We start from the raw sequence: 14,097 nt of genomic DNA, 5'->3' as shown, positions 1-14,097 counted from the left end.
TTTATCATTGATGCTAGTGATCATGTTATGCTATGAGTAGTGTTATGCTTGTGATATTCACATTCGTCAGTATGCCCTGCTCATTCAGATATATGATTTAATGTTGTTGATATGCTCGATGATTATGTTGCACCTTGATGTCTACTACACAACCTTCTTCTTGTAGACGTTGTTGGGCCTCCAAGTGCAGAGGTTTGTAGGACAGTAGCAAATTTCTCTCAAGTGGATGACCTAAGGTTTATCAATCCGTGGGAGGCGTAGGATGAAGATGGTCTCTCTCAAACAACCCTGCAACCAAATAACAAAGAGTCTCTTGTTTCCCCAACACACCCAATACAATGATAAATTGTATAGGTGCACTAGTTCGGCGAAGAGATGGTGATACAAGTGGTATATGGATAGTAGATAAAGGTTTTTGTAATCTGAAAATATAAAAATAGCAACGTAACTAATGATAAAAGTGAGCACAAACGGTATTGCAATGCGTTGAAACAAGGCCTAGGGTTCATACTTTCACTAGTGCAAGTTCTCTCAACAATAATAACATAATTGGATCATATAACTATCCCTAAACATGCAACAAAGAGTCACTCCAAAGTCACTAATAGCAGAGAACAAACGAAGAGATTATTGTAGGGTACGAAACCACCTCAAAGTTATCCTTTTTGATCGATCTATTCAAGAGTCCATAGTAAAATAACATGAAGCTATTCTTTCCGTTCAATTTATCATAGAGTTCGTACTAGAATAACACCTTAAGACACAAATCAACCAAAACCCTAATGTCACCTAGATACTCCAATGTCACCTCAAGTATCCGTGGGTATGATTATACGATATGCATCACACAATCTCAGATTCATCTATTCAACCAACACAAAGAACTTCAAAGAGTGCCCCAAAGTTCCTACCGAAGAGTCAAGACGAAAACGTGTGCCAACCCCTATGCATAGGTTCATGGGCGGAACCCGAAAGTTGATCACCAAAACATACATCAAGTGGATCAATAGAATACCCCATTGTCACCACGGGTATCCCACGCAAGACATACACCAAGTGTTCTCAAATCCTTAAAGACTCAATCTGATAAGATAACTTCAAAGGGAAAACTCAATCCATTACAAGAGAGTAGAGGGGGAGAAACATCATAAGATCCAACAATAATAGTAAAGCTCACGATACATCAAGATCGTATCACCTCAATAACACGAGAGAGAGAGAGAGAGCGAGAGAGATCAAACACATAGCTACTGGTACATACCCTCAGCCTCGAGGGTGAACTACTCCCTCCTTGTCATGGAGAGCGCCGGGATGATGAAGATGGCCACCGGAGAGGGATTGCCCCTCAGTCAGGGTGCCGGAACGGGTCTAGATTGGTTTTCTATGGCTACGGAGGCTTCTGGTGGCGGAACTCCCGATCTATTCTGTTCCTCGAAGTTTTTAGGGTATATGGTATATATAGGAGGAAGAAGTACGTCGGTGGACCTCCGGGCTGTCCATGAGGCAGGGGGCGCGCCCCCACCCTCGTGGGCAGCCCGGGACTCCCCTGGTCCATCTCCGATACTCCGTGGGCTTCTTCTGGTCCAAAAATAAGTTCCGTGAAGTTTCAGGTCAATTGGACTCCGTCTGATTTTCCTTTTCTGCGATACTCTAAAACAAGGAAAAAACAGAAACTGGCACTAGGCTCTGGGTTAATAGGTTAGTCCCAAAAATAATATAAAAGTGTATAATAAAGCCCATAAACATCCAAAACAGATAATATAATAGCATGGAACAATCAAAAATTATAGATACATTGGAGACGTATCAGCATCCCCAAGCTTAATTCATGCTCGTCCTCAAATAGGTAAATGATAAAAACATAATTTTTGATGTGGAATGCTACCTAACATATTTATCCATGTAATTATCTTTATTGTGGCATGAATATTCAGATCCATAAGATTCAAGACAAAAGTTTAATATTGACATAAAAATAATAATACTTCAAGCATACTAACCAAGCAATCACATGTTCTCAAAATAACATGGCCAAAGAAAGCTATCCCTACAAAATCACATTGTTTGGCTATGCTCCATCTTCACCACACAAAGAATTTAAATCATGCACAACCCCGATGACAAGCCAAGCAATTGTTTCATACTTTTGATGTTCTCAAATTTTTTCAATCTTCACGCAATACCTGAACGTGAGCCATGGACATAGCACTATAGGTGGAATAGAATGGTGGTTGTGGATAAGACAAAAAGGGAGAAGATAGTCTCACACCAACAAGGCGTATCAACGGGCTATGGAGATGCCCATCAATAGATATCAATGTGAGCGAGTAGGGATTGCCATGCAACGGATGCACTAGAGCTATAAGTGTATGAAAGATAAAAAAGAAACTAAGTGGGTGTGCATCCAACTTGCTTGATCACGAAGACCTAGGGCATTTTGAGGAAGCCCATTGTTGGAATATACAAGCCAAGTTCTATAATGAGAAATTCCCACTAGTATATGAAAGTGACAAAACAAGAGACTCTCTATCATGAAGATCATGGTGCTACTTTTAAGCACAAGTGTGGATAAAGGATAGTAGCATTGCCCCTTTTTGTTTTTATTATTTTTATTTTATTTGGCCCTTCCCCTTTTTTGGCCTTTCTCTTTTTTTGGGACAATGCTCTATGAATGATGATCATCACACCTCTATTTACTTACAACTCAATGATTACAACTCGATACTAGAACAAAGTATGACTCTATATGAATGCCTACGGCAGTGCACCGACATAGCAATGATGCATGAGTGACATGTATGAAAGAATTACGAACGGTGACTTTGCCACAAATACAATGTCAACTACATTATCATGCAAAGCAATATGACAACGATGGAGCGTGTCATAGTAAACGGAACGGTGGAAAGTTGCATGGAAATATATCTCGGAATGGCTATGGAAATCCCATGATAGGTAGGTATGGTGGCTGTTTTGAGGAAGGTATAAGGTGGGTGTATGATACCGACGAAAGGTGCGTGTTATTAGAGGCTAGCAATGGTGGAAGGGTGAGAGTGCGTATAATCCATGGACTCAACATTAGTCATAAAGAACTCACATACTTATTGCAAAAATCTATTAGTTATCTAAACAAAGTACTACGCGCATGCTCCTAGGGGGATAGATTGGTAGGAAAAGACCATCGCTCGTCCCCGACCGCCACTCATAAGGAAGACAATCAATAAATAAATCATGCTCCGACTTCGTCACATAATGGTTCACCATACGTGCATGCTACGGGAATCACAAACTTCAACATATGTATTTCTCAAATTCACAACTACTCAACTAGCATGAGTCTAATATCACCATCCCCATATGTCAAAACAATTATCAAGTATCAAAGTTCTCTTAGTATTCAATGCACTTCATATGAAAGTTTTTATTATATCCCTCTTGGATGCCCATCATATTAGGACTAAATTCATAACCAAAGCAAATTACCATGTTGTTTAGAGACTCTCAAAATGATATAAGTGAAGCATGAGAGTTCATCTATTTCTATAAAATAAAACCACCACCTTGCTCTAAAAAGATATAAGTGAAGCACTAGAGCAACAACAAACTACTCTGAAAGATATAAGTGAAGCTCAATTAGTAGTTGGATAATTATGCAACTATGTGAAGACTCTCTAGAATTTAAGAATTTCAGATCTTGGTATTTTATTCAAACAGCAAGCAAAACAAAAGAAAATAAAATGACACTCCAAGCAAAACACATATCATGTGGTGAATAAAAATATAGCTCCAAGTAAAGTTACCGATGAACAAAGATGAAAGAGGGGATGCCATCCGGGGCATCCCCAAGCTTAGGCTCTTGGTTGTCCTTGAATATTACCTTGGGGTGCCTTGGGAATCCCCAAGCTTAGGCTCTTGCCACTCCTTATTCAATAGTCCATCGAATCTTTACCCAAAACTTGAAAACTTCACAACACAAAACTTAACAGAAAACTCGTAACCTCCTTTAGTATAAGAAAATAAATCACCACTTAGGTACTATTTTTAACTCATTCTATATTAATATTGGTGTAATATCTACTATATTTCAACTTCTCTATGGTTCATACCGTCCGATACTACTCATAGATTCATCAAAATAAGCAAACAACACATAGAAAACAGAATTTGTCAAAAACAGAACAGTCTGTAGTAATCTGTAGGATTCGAATACTTCTGTAACTCCAAAAATCCTGAGAAATTAGGAAGTCCTAGGAAATTTGTTTACTAATCTACTGCAAGTGGAATTGGTATTTTATCGCTCTCTGGTAAGAAAGGAAAATTATTCTTGTGAGCACATACTTTCTGTTTTTTACAGCAAGATCAAACAACAATCACCGAAGAAGGTCCTAAAGGCTTTACTTGGCACAAACACTAATTAAAACATAAAACCACATCTAAACAGAGGCTAGATGAATTATTTATTACTAAATAGGAACAAAAAGAAAGGAATAAAAAGAAAGTTGGGTTGCCTCCCAAGAAGCGCTATCGTTTAACGCCCCTAGCTAGGCATGATGATTTCAATGATGCTCACAAAGGTAAGAATTGAAACATAACGGGAGCATCATGAAGTATATGACAAGCACATTTAAGTCTAACCCTCTTCCTATGCATAGGGATTTTGTGAGCAAACAACTTATGGGAACAAGAATCAACTTGCATAGGAAGGTAAAACAAGCATAACTTCAAAACTTTAAGCACATAGAGAGGAAACTTGATATTACTGCAATTCCTACAAGCATATATTTCTCCCTCATAATAATTTTCAGTAGAATCATGAATGAATTCAACAATATAACCAGAACCTAAAGCATTCTTTTCATGATCTACAAGCATAGAAATGTTATTACACTCCACATAAACAAATCTATTCTCATCAATAGTAGTGGGAGCAAACTGGACGAAATAACTATCATGTGAGGCATAATCCAATTGAAAACTAAAATCATGATGACAAGTTTCATGGTTATCATTATTCTTAATAGCATACAAGTCATCACAATAATCATCATAGATAACAACTTTGTTCTCATAATCAATTGGAACCTCTTCCAAAATAGTGGATTCATCACTAGATAAAGTCATGACCTCTCCAAATCCACTTCCATCAATATAATCATCATAAATAGGAGGCTTGCTTTCATCATAATAAATTTGCTCATCAAAACTTGGGGGACAAAAAAATATCATCTTCATTGAACATAGCTTCCCCAAGCTTGTGGCTTTGCATATCATTAGCATCATGGATATTCAAGGAATTCATACTAACAACATTGCAATCATGCCCATCATTCAAATATTTAGTGCCAAACATTCTAATGCATTCTTCTTCTAGCACTTGAGCACAATTATCGTAATCTTATTTTCATGATAGATATTAAAAAGATGAAGCATATGAGGTACCCTTAATTCCATATATTTTTGTAATTTTCTTTTATAAACTAAACTAGTGATAAAACAAGAAACAAAAATATTCGATTGCAAGATCTAAAGATATACCTTCAAGTGCTAACCTCCCTGGCAACGGCGCCAGGAAAGAGCTTGATGTCTACTACACAACCTTCTTCTAGTAGACGTTGTTGGGCCTCCAAGTGCAGAGGTTTGAAGGACAGTAGCAAATTTCCCTCAAGTGGATGACCTAAGGTTTATCAATCCATGGGAGGCGTAGGATGAAGATGGTCTCTCTCAAACAACCCTGCAACCAAATAACAAAGAGTCTCTTGTGTCCCCAACACACCCAATACAATGGTAAATTGTATAGGTGCACTAGTTCGGCGAAGAGATGGTGATACAAGTGGTATATGGATGGTAGATAAAGGTTTTTGTAATTTGAAAATATAAAAACAGCAAGGTAACTAATGATAAAAGTGAGCACAAACGGTATGCAATGCATTGAAACAAGGCCTAGGGTTCATACTTTCACTAGTGCAAGTTCTCTCAACAATAATAACATAATTGGATCATATAACTATCCCTCAACATGTAACAAAGAGTCACTCCAAAGTCACTAATAGCGCAGAACAAACGAAGAGATTATTGTAGGGTACGAAACCACCTCAAAGTTATCCTTTCTGATCGATCTATTCAAGAGTTCTTAGTAAAATAACATGATGCTATTCTTTCCGTTCAATGTATCATAGAGTTCGTACTAGAATAACAGCTTAAGACACAAATCAACCCAAACCCTAATGTCACCTAGATACTCCAATGTCACCTCAAGTATCCGTGGGTATGATTATACGATATGCATCACACAATCTCAGATTCATCTATTCAACCAACACAAAGAACTTCAAAGAGTGCCCCAAAGTTCCTACCGGAGAGTCAAGATGAAAACATGTGCCAACCCCTATGCATAGGTTCATGGACAGAACCCGCAAGTTGATCACCAAAACATACATCAAGTGGATCAATAGAATACCCCATTGTCACCACGGGTATCCCACGCAAGACATACCTCAAGTGTTCTCAAATCCTTGAAGACTCAATCCAACAATATAACTTCAAAGGGAAAACTCAATCCATTAGAAGAGAGTAGAGGGGGAGAAACATCATAAGATCCAACTATAATAGCAAAGCTCACGATACATCAAGATTGTATCACCTCAAGAACACGAGAGATAGATAGATAGAGAGAGAGAGAGAGATCAAACACATAGCTACTGGTACATACCCACAGCCCCGAGGGTGAACTACTCCCTCCTCATCATGGAGAGCGCCGGGATGATGAAGATGGCCACCGGAGAGGGATTGCCCCTCTGGCAGGGTGCCAGAACGGGTCTAGATTGGTTTTCGGTGGCTATGGAGGCTTTTGGCGGTGGAACTCCTGATCTATTCTGCTCCCAAAGTTTTTAGGGTATATGGGTATATATAGGAGGAATAAGTACGTCGGTGGACCTCCGGGCTGTCCACGAGGTAGGGGGTGTGCCCAGGGGGTGGGAGCGCCCCCACCCTCGTGGGCAGCCCAGGACTCTCCTGGTCCATCTTCGATACTCCGTGGGCTTCTTCTGGTCCAAAAATAAGTTCAGTGAAGTTTCAGGTCAATTGGACTCCGTTTGATTTTCCTTTTCTGCGATACTCTAAAATAAGGAAAAATAGAAACTGGCACTGGGCTCTGGGTTAATAGGTTAGTCCCAAAAATAATATAGAAGTGTATAATAAAGCCCATAAACATCCAAAACAGATAATATAATAGCATGGAACAATCAAAAATTATAGATACGTTGGAGACGTATCACACCACTATGCTTATGTTGATATCATGCTCATGCATTGTAGTTGCATCATGTTATTTTAATATGACTCAGCTTGTTGCATTCAAGTTTAACCGGACTTAAATGAACTTGAACAACTGTTGGCTGAGTCATGGTGCCACCATATCGAGCTGACCAGTGCAGCCACATTTGCCTTTTATGGGAAGGGCCTAACTGGGTCTATTGTCATGCCTCTCGCAAGTGCCTCCAAAAAGGGAAGGTTATGCGCGGGCGCTGCCCAGATCAGGTAGGACGGAATAAGCCTTGTGTGCCCATTGTTGTTGTAAGGATCCTTGTCCCCGTTTGGGACCGTTTTTTGTTTTGCCACGACGGTGGTCATTGATGCCTTTGGTAGGCACGGGGCCACCCATGACTTAGCCTAGAGGGGAGTTTGTCGGAGTGGCCGAGAGAGTGTCATGGCAGTAGATCGGTTTTGTCGGAACGCCGTTGGTCCACCTGAATGGGAGTGTGAGGCCATGGGTTCCATGGTGTGGGTACAATGTGCTAACCTCTACAAAGTGTGTATTAAATCTATCGATAGCCGCGCCCGCAGATAAGGGCCTGGTTCATAGTTGGTCACACTATGGTTCAACATTAATAATAATAATGTGCTTAGTAACAACCCTGGTTCGATGGTGAGAAAGAGGTTGATTGTGATCGTGAGATGATCACCGTGGTATCGAGGATACCAAGTTGTTGGATATTTGTGGTGTTATGCGAGAGTCAAGGGTTAAGGTCAAGCTCCTTGTGGTCATTAATGATTACTACGGTATTGTAATACCAAGCTTGATTGGATCCTGAGATGATCATATGATGTCCGTGATGGTAAGCTTATGTATGTGATGGATATGACGTAACCCGAGCAAAGTAAGTTGGTGCATGATAGATTCATCATGTTGCATGCTAGTATCATCATGTTCATATGTTCATTCCATGCACATATTGTTCTAGTTGAATCATGTTGTATAAGCCATGTTGATCTGATAGTATCATGATAATCCTTGTTAACCTGTAATTGCCATGTTGTGTCTGTCTTGATTGCTCTTGGTTGCTGTGAGCTTGCAAGTACATTCGATGTACTAACCTGGCGTGTCATGCCAGTTTGCAGGTCATGCCGGATTTGATTGCTTGTTTGTCATGGATTCCTTGTTTGCGAGCTAGGATAAGCGTTCCAGCCAGAGTCCCTGTGGAGTGGAGTTCATCGCCGTCATTGTTGTCCGCTGCTAGAATTATTCCACTGCTTCGTGTTATTCTGCTGCTTGCATAGAGGAACCGAGGTAGGCATAGTGTCTCTGTGCCGATGTAATCCCCTTGTACCCATATCGATTGTAATAAAAAGCTGATTTCTTCTATGCTAAGCAGTGCCGTATTCCAGAAGACTTCTCCTCGATCTTTGGGCTGGAATACGGGGCGTTTCGGTTTCTCTGAGCTAGGGTGCCACAAGTACGATGTTTCCTATGACTCAAAACAAGGAAATGAAACTACGAAAACAAAAGTATTCATGCTTCATAGTCCTCACATCAATATCTTCAAGGTCACACTAATTTCCTCATTTTCAAAGTCTTCAAGAAAATGAAAGTCTTCAGATGAAGACATTCATTTTTAGGGGTCGACTTTCTTCGGATATAGCAAACTCCTCAGAGTCTTATAAGACCTGTGTACACTCACAAAAATATTAGTCCCTTAACCTATAAGTCTTCAATACACCAAAATTACTAAGGGGCACTAGATGCACTTACACTTTTCTACATTGTGCTAATTTAGAATGGGTATTGAAATTTCCGGTGATAATTTTATTGCCATAGATGTTGTGACAAAACTCGAGAAAACTAGATAACAACTAGCTGGAAAAAGTGATAATTTGGAACAAAAATAAGATAATGTGTTGCTTCTAACTAAAGTGGCTGGGGAATAATCTCTTCTTAGCACTAATATGATTAATGATGGAGATATAGATGAGGAAATTCACACTATTGTTAAATCTAGGAAATGAGAGAGAGAGAGAGAGTAAAGTTGATATTGTCATCTCTAAACATATTACTAGAAGTTAAATAAACAAAATTAACGATACTGCAGGTGTTACCCATTGCTACTCTTGTAGGAGTCGTTGGGTTTCCCCAAAGAGGAATGGTGAAATAGAACAACAACAACATTTTCCCTCAGTTAAGAATCAAGGTTTATCGAACTAGCAAGAGCTTCTAAGCTAGCAAGATAAACAACACATGTGCACAAACAAACAAAAAACTTGCACCCAACATGGCAAGAGGGTTGTCAAGCCTCTTGTCTTGCTAGCTACAAGATTAAAAGAAAATAGAGATAGGTAGTGGTAAATAGTAAGGTAAATAAAAGATCAATTTTTGTAGAAGAGTTTATTAATGGAAAATAGATCCGGGGGCCATAGGTTCATTGGTGTCATCTCTCTCTCGAAAACAGTCGAATGGCATGGTAAACTAATTACAGTTGGGCAATTGAAAATATTGTGATATTTATGGATATGATCATTCATGGCATAATCTCATATATGCATTAGGAATATTCTCATAAAGGCGCAGAGTCTCGGAGGTGTGCGCGTGTGGATGGACATGTGTAGGAGTGTGACAATGTCTAGTGTCAACGGCAGTATGTCCCGACAAGGTGAATGCGTTGATCTCTCCTGAAGATGGAATGGCGGAACATGGCAGCGGCGTTCCAGAGCTTGCGCATGCGATGCGCATTGCGGGTCGACCAGACCGAGGGGTGCTCCCAGCCCAATGCGGGCAGTTGCATGAGGCCATTGGATTAGGTAGTGCTTGTCAATGCGGTTCGGGCACATTATCATGAGTGTAGGTGTTGTGACTTTGTTCATTGGCTAGGTGGCTTCGGGTTGATCTATGTATGCATGTTTTTAGACTCTGTTGAATAATAATAAAATGGTTGTGTGCATCGATTGATGCAGAGGCTAGGGGTAAATCCTCCTTTTCAAAAGAAAAGATTCACCAGACCTAGAAAGCGTCCTTCTACCGCAACCAATCCACAAACACGAGTGCCAAATTTGCACACGTTGGTCACCATCTCTAGCACTAGAGATTCCCTTGGAGACACCTGGTGGGGTTGCAGGTCATCCATTCATGTGGCGCCTTCCACTCACCTGATGTGCAATTGCTGTTGTGTCGAGCACGAGCTCCGGTTCCACTACAACCTGCAACATCACCATCAAACGGCTCTATTGTGCCGCTTAGTTCCACCCGAAGGTTACAGACCTGCTCGGACCCAGACACGAGAGGCCTAGCCGAATCCACTCACGCTACTATGGAGTGACCTCCATTAGGACCGAGAGTATATCGACCAGATAAGGGGTGAATGGGAGATTCAAATTTTCTTTTGAAAGCTTTGAAACTAATCCCACTCACAACAGCAAAAGTAGTACCGAAAGAAATAAACTTAATTAGCCTTATTCTTCAGAGGCATATTCGTCGACGAAAGCATTGACAACATTACAAGCTTGATAAATTACAGCTTTAACTACGATGAGAGTAATGCAACATGCAAACAAATGTAGCAGAATGATACATAGCATGGTATGCACGAATATAAATACTATGGAGAGATTACATAGGCGAATGCTAGGGACAAGATGGATCTGAATGAATACAGACGAAGACAATGAAACATGTGGAAATACTGAAATACAATTAGATAACAGACTGGACGAAAAGATCGAGTAAACTATCGGCACAGAGCACGAATATGAACTACTAAAGGAAATGCAGTAGAGTAAATGGAACCAGTGGTGCTCGATGGCGACATAGAGATTTGATAGACCAGTTCACCCTTTTGCCAAAGGGCTACGTCTAGTGCGAGGGGATGTGACTTAACACGGAAGATAAAATCTCTTCACCCTATTCTCCTTCAACATAGAGCTGATCAGACTCAGGTTGATTTCACTCATGGTAGATCCTTGTCGGCTATCACCAAACCTTCAGTCGACCTTCGTGAACCACAATCACTCTTGGTTGCTGAAGATCTGGCTCGGTGAAGACAACTCTTCAACACTCGAAGCCGAAACCTATCTGTCTAGAGAGTGCGGAGCCCTCAAGAGTAATAGGTACAAGAACTCTCACTCAGAACTACTATGATGCTAAACCACTATCTAAGTTTGGGCTCTTGGTTTTTCTCTCGGAGGATCTTAAACTCAAATCACTCGGAGAGGGGTTGCTAAAATCAATCTTCTGAGAAATCTCAAGCGGAGCAGCCAACGGATAAAGTTGGAGTGGGGTGGCTATTTATAGCCACAGCCTTCCCTGATGGGAAAAGACCAAATTAGACCTCAGGTTCAGCCAATGGCCGAGTGACACGAGTCCAACGGTCAGATTTGAGCACAATGGTAACATTTCTTGCGGAGAAGAAATGCTAACTTCTCAGTCCGAGGCAAATCTCTCGCAGCGAAGAAGATCACAGTCTCTTGCTGACAAGTCTTTGCTCGGAGCACAAAGAGATTTCTCTCGCATCTTTCATGGGTTATGTCTAAGCATCACAATATACCTAAGCATCGAGAACCTATACCCCTCTTAATAGTTGGAGGTCCTATGACTCAAAATAATGAAAGAAGAACAACAAAATGAATACTACGTCTTCACTTTATCTTCGACTTCCATCGCTTCAATCAATTTCTTCGGGCAATAGTACTGAAATAAAAGCTTTGCTTCAGCAATAAAGTTTTAAGGCGTCGATTTCTTCACATAAGTCTTCTCGACTCTATTACTTCAACGAATATAGTTTGTTCTTCTCTGTAGCGCAGATATACTTCAGTGAACTTTTTCAAACTCAGCACCGGAGACAACATTCTCTTCAGTCGTGTATGGACTTTTTCTCTCTGTATGCACTAGCAAACAAATCAGTCCATACCTATTTTTGTCAACAATCTCCAAAACACAAGGTAGGCAGATATTGCACCAACAACCTCCATGCCACATGCGTCCAACACAATCTCCAAAAAGGCTACATGAGGCCGATCATTGTATGTATTCCGCCCCGATCCAGCCATGCGGCTCTGAGCAGATGCTCTTTGTGCAACACTGCGCTACACTCGCACCCCACCAACACAACCTCCAAACGCACCAAATGGTATATTTTAATGGAAATTATTGTATTGTAGATGAGTTCATTTGAATCCTCTCAGTGGGAGGATTCCTCGTCTGAAGAGGAATATGACATGAAGGAAGAGGATGACATTGCTTTGATCTTTATGATTCACAAGAAAAGCAGGTTGAATCATGGTGGTTCCGTTTTGGTCAGGAGTTCATTCAGAGGGATAGGAAATAGGCGCACACTAGATTAATGAAAAACTATTTTAGTTTGTCTCTGGTGTATCCAGAGTGATACTTTCGCTGCCGATTTAGGATGTCTCCAAATTTGTTCCTTAACATTCCTAATGTGTGAAGTAACATGATCTGTCCTTTAAGCAGAGGGGAATTTACACCAGAAATCATGGACATAGCACCATCCAAAAAGGGGACTTCCACATTGCACATGATGGCATATGGTGTCCCCCGCATATTTCACTTGCGATAACTTGGTAATGGGAGAGAGAACTTCAATCTTTTACATTAAGAAATTTGGAAAGGCAGTGCTTGAAGTGTTTGGGCCAGAGTATTTGAGAGCATCCAATGCTCAGGACACAGCGAGGCTTTTGGAGATGAACAAAGCCCGTGGATTTTCAAGTATGCCTGGCTCCATTCACTGCATGCATTGGAAGTGGAAGAACTACCTTGTAGCATGGCATGGACAATTCAAAGGACAAGAAGTATGCGACCATCATTCTTGAGACTGCGGTCGATCATAAGACATGGATTTTACATGCATATTTTGGGATGCGTGTTGGGGAACGTAGCATGCAATTTTAAAAAATCATACGATCACGCAAGATCTATCTAGGAGATGCATAGCAATGAGAAGGGGAGTTTATCCACGTACCCTCGTAGACCGAAAGCGGAAGCGTTAGGTTAATGCATTTGATGTAGTCGAACGTCTTCACGATCCAACCGATCAAGTACCGAACGTACGACACCTCCGAGTTCAGCACATGTTCAACTCGATGACGTCCCTCGAACTCTTGATCCAGCAAAGGGTCATGGGAGAGTTCCGTTAGCACGGCGGCATGGTGACGGTGATGGTGATGGTGATGTGATCCGCGTAGGGCTTCGCCTAAGCACTACGACGCTATGACCGGAGGAATAAACTGTGGAGGGGGGCACCGCACACGGCTAAGAGAACAATTGATGTGCTCTGGGGTGCCCCCCTGCCCCCGTATATAAAGGAGGGGAGGAGGAGGCCGCCATGGGAGCAGTCCTACTAGGACTCCACTCCTAGTAGGATCCCCCCCCCCCGTTTTCCTTTCTTACAGGAGGGGGAAAGGAAGGAAAGGGAGAGGGAAAGGGGAGCGCTGCCCGTCCCCTAGTCCAATTAGGACTCCATGGGGGGGCCACCCCTTGCGGGCTCCTCTCTCTCTCCTTTAAGGCCCATGTAGGCCCAATATTTCCCCCACGGGGGTTCCGGTAACCCCTCGGTACTCCCGTAAAATACCCGAACCACTCGAAACCATTCTGATGTCCGAATACTACCTTCCAATATATGAATATTTACCTCTCGACCATTTCGAGACTCCTCGTCATGTCTGTGATCTCATCCGGGACTCCGAATAAACTTCGGTCACCAAAACAGATAACTCATAATACAAATCGTCATCGAACGTTAAGCGTGCGGACCCTATGGGTTCAAGAACTATGTAGACATGACTGAGACATATCTCTAGTCAATAACCAACAGCAGA

Source organism: Triticum aestivum, chromosome 2A, assembly GCF_018294505.1.
Source record: "Triticum aestivum cultivar Chinese Spring chromosome 2A, IWGSC CS RefSeq v2.1, whole genome shotgun sequence".
Classification (NCBI taxonomy): domain Eukaryota; kingdom Viridiplantae; phylum Streptophyta; class Magnoliopsida; order Poales; family Poaceae; genus Triticum; species Triticum aestivum.
Note: the sequence above shows the minus strand (reverse complement) of the source record.